This window comes from Synchiropus splendidus, chromosome 1 (genome assembly GCF_027744825.2).
Source record: "Synchiropus splendidus isolate RoL2022-P1 chromosome 1, RoL_Sspl_1.0, whole genome shotgun sequence".
Lineage (NCBI taxonomy): Eukaryota > Metazoa > Chordata > Actinopteri > Syngnathiformes > Callionymidae > Synchiropus > Synchiropus splendidus.
In genome coordinates, this window is record NC_071334.1 from 11,177,727 (window position 1) to 11,182,023 (window position 4,297).

Genomic DNA, 4,297 nt, shown 5'->3' on the forward strand with positions numbered 1-4,297 from the left:
CAATGTTGTATGGTTTGGAAACAGTGGCTCTGAGGAACAGACAGGAGGCAGAGCTGGAGGTAGCAGAGATGAAGATGCTGAGCTTCTCTCTGGGAGTGAGCAGGATGGATAGGATCAGAGGGACAGCACATGTGGTCAGGTGTTTAGGAGACCAAGTCAGAGAGGCTAGATGGAGATGTTTTGGACATGTACAGAGGAGAGAGAGCCAGTACATTGGTAGGAAGATGTTGAGGTTGGAACTGCCAGGCAGAAGGTGGAGAGGAAGGCCAAAGAGGAGATTGATGGAGGTGGTGAAGGAGGACATGAGGTCTGTAGGTTTGACAACATGTCGCAGTAGGAATTTTAAACTTCAACTTCGTATAAACTGAGTGAGAAAGTCAGTGTTTTTTTTATATATGTATATATTTATATTATAAAGCATAAAGTGCTGAAGCCTTTAAAGCTCTGTCCAATCTTCCTCTCGCCTGAATTAGATTAAAAGACACTTTCATTTCATATGTCTTTCAACTCATTTGTTTCATTTTTCAAAACACTGAATGATATCCCAATCTATTTTTAAGTAATGAGTCAGACGCTTGCGTCGACAAGTGCATACACAATTGTCGAGGTGACGAAAGGTATCAGGCTGCTTGAATTGTCTTCTCATCAGTGTCGTCTTCTTCTCTGACCAAAGTCATTTAAATCAGGAATCAATCATGTCTAAGGTTTAATAGCAGAGTGTTATCTCAACCAAATATGCTACCGATGATTAAAGATTTGTGGAAAATCAGCTTTTTAATAAATGAAAATGATCCCTCACCGTCAGATGGGTCTTCATCAGAGTCCAGAGACGCCAGGTTCTTATCTGAGGGAAAGCAAGATGCAAACTGTGATACACTCTCAACACAAAAAGCAGCACTTCACCTCAACAGGGAATTGAGGCTGGCAGCTCTAAATGCTATTACCCCCCTGCACTGCCCACTGAGAATATGAGAAGATATTTTCATTATCAATGTCTTACAAGCTAATTAGATACTTCCAAATCAATTCATTTACATCCAAATGCATTAAAATAGTTCTGTGATTTAGTGAGCCAGTGTAGCATTGAACTCACTTAGTTGGTGTGGTGCAAATGTAATGTGGCCCAGCAGGAGGTGATGGTTCATCTTAAGTGCTTATGGGAGTGAAATGAAATGACTCTGTTCATTTCTTCGAGGACACCATCCTCTATCGACTGCAAATATCACACTCCAAGAAGAACCAGGAAGCTGGTATCTGGCTCTGCAAGCCGCACCTCGAGTACTAACTATCATAAGAGAACTGCGTATCTTCATTTTGAGTCGCTTAACTCTGTCTCTCTTTTCAATGGTTGAAGCGCTCATATCACATATCGTAAGTCCAAGTACATTGATGGACAAAAGTCAACAATCCAACCCTATTAAAGGCTCAACAGTAAACCAGCCAGTATGCCTTTCTACTGCTTATAGTGTTGTAGTTGAGACCACCAACCCCAAGACCGAGCTGAGACAGAGACTGGATCATTAAGAGACCAAGTCCAAGACCGATATCTTGAAGGCCAGAAACCAGGTCAAGACCAAGACCAACGGGTGATGAGCCAAGATCAAGAGTCCAGATCCAGAGAGACCAAACTGAATCCAAAACACAGAAACATCGTAGCAAAGACTTGGACACTGAAGACAACTATAACAACAAGAACACAGAAAAAAGCTCATTTTGCTTCCTCTGTGTGGTGTGTGGAACAGATAACATTTGTTCCTACGTGTGTGGGACTGTTCTCTAAAGTCTGACTAACACACAGTCCCAAAATGCAGGTAGGAGATACTGTATGTTTTCTCCACAGCACAACTTTGTATTGAAATTGAGATTTTTTTAGATGCAATCTGAATTATTGTTATTGGTACAAATTTTTCATGCTTCCCAGCTGCCGTGCCAAACTAAATTGCCATCAGCAGAATAGATTGTGCGGTGATACCGACAGCTGACGTCTCATTATTCTGTTACAACACCATGCAGGGATTACATGAAGGGAGCTGTCAGCCATTTGTATAAGATAAAGGCTGAGAATTAAACTGGTAACGGCTGACTTCGACCAACGGGAGGTTCTTTATTGAAGTTGACCATCCAGTAACAGCTGGCTGGAGTTGGACCCTGACAGGCTCAGTGATACGCTCGAGTGATGTTCTGTACTTCTGAATTAAGAGATACTGTCATGTTTGCACCTGTCCGACTGTTTCTCTATATTGTATTTTCCTTATGCTTTTTACTTTATCAGTCTACCTCGTTTCCGTTTCCTGCCTTGTGTCCACCCTCACAGACATACACAAGTGGCGCTCATTCCACTGATTCCCATTCATGGATATATTCTTCCCGACGCCAGCTACGTGTGCCAGACTGGAGCGTCGACTCCATTCAGGTATATGTTCCTTCAAGACTTCCATGCTTTCACTTCTAAACCCTGTATTTCTAAATTTCCTTGCGTGCTCGAATTTCCTTTTTCAGCTGTAACCTTCGTTCCTCGCTCTCCCTCGCGCCACTTTCACTTTCCTTCGATCCTCAATTCAGTCCGCGTGTGAGCTGTTACTTAAGTCTCACTTTTTATTTAAATCAGTCCGCATACTTTAACCCTTGCGAGCATGTGTGTAGTCACCACCTCTGTACGCTTTCAGTTTGTCACCACCACGTTGAGCTTTTGAGATTTTTGTTCTCCCCATTTTAGCAGGTCGTTGATTCTAATCCGCCGCTCTTGTTTTCCAGATTTTCCCCCGTGGCCTGTTTGTGATCTCCGCGTTTTGGTTCCCGGCGCTTTTAGTAATATTGTTATTGTGTGTCTGAATTATTATTTGTTATGTTTCTGTGTTTAAATCCTATAATTTAATCGTGTTGTCCATGTCATCTGTCAGCCAACTTTAGCTGCACTTGGGTCCATCCACTCGGCATTATGACGGATACCAATGAGCCAACTATGAGTCATCCTTGTCTTTGCTTTGTTCTCCAACAACCTTTTTAGAAACGTGCATGTTTAAAACGTTTCACTCCACCACATCATTATCAACGCATCAGCTTATGGAAGTCTGTGTATGGAAACTGTTCCACAGCTTTCGGACAACCTGCGACTTCGGCTCACTGGTAACCCAAAACCCATTTCTACATGTTGCGGAAGTGGGACATGTGTAATGGACTCTGATTTTCTTCGACTGAGAAATCGTAGTTAAAAAAAAAACGTGGGTGAGGTAGCCATCGGTTAGTTACAGTACTAATGAATACACAACAAAAAAGTAGAAGGCTTTTGTTTTTGAATTAGCATCCCGAACTGCACAGTGAAAGTTCATTGGATCAGAATCACATGAAGAACTGTTGTGTAAGTACCTGACACAGATCGGTCCACTGGATCACCACTTTTTTTTTTGGTAAATATGGGCCAGTCTGCATCTTCTGCTATGGGTTACCTACAGTAACCCATAGCTACTGGCTCAAATGAATGGGTGATACTGTAACTTCCACTGAACAGCCATTCTATGAAATGGTTGAACTAGTGACCAATCGCATCTGAATAATCGTGGTTGAGATCAGGGTGATAAACTACTACAGTGCTCCACTGGCGACCAATATACTGTACATTAAAAGCCACTGGAATGAGCACAACAGGGCCCCGAATGATGAATAAATAATTCATCCACCCAAAATAAACAACTTCTAATGTGAAAAACCATTATCTCTCTAAAGTAATTATTTACACACTTTAAAGATACACTGTATATAATTACAGGCAGCATGCAACCCACTTCCTTTGTAACATGAGAGACACTAAAAGAAAACAGTTTTAGAAAGTATTTGAATGTATTTCAATGGTAATTGTTTGGTTATTTAACTCTGCTTATGCACTTATTCATAGCTATGTTGTAAAAGTTGCTGGACAAATCAATACAATGCAATAAATGTGTGCATATAAAGTATTACACATATTTTTATTGGGAAAAAATGAAATTTTTTTCAAATTCTGTGGCAGTAAAAGTGATATCAAAAAGTGTCCTAGTATTGTTCTATTGAATAACCATGATGAATAATGAGACTTCACTTTCCCTTTGTTCCACATTTCACATATGCTGGTGATAAAAACCATGCCATCATCGATGTGTCACCTGATGAAGAGCGCTCATATGGCAGCTTGCTGCACCCCTCCCCCAAGGCGACATTATTAGCAACGCATGCTGCTAGCAAGCAGCAGGAAGAGCTGTGCAGGGAGGAGAAGATGGAAAGCAGCTCCTCCCTTTTTTGTCTCAGGGAGACAAGGCTCCTG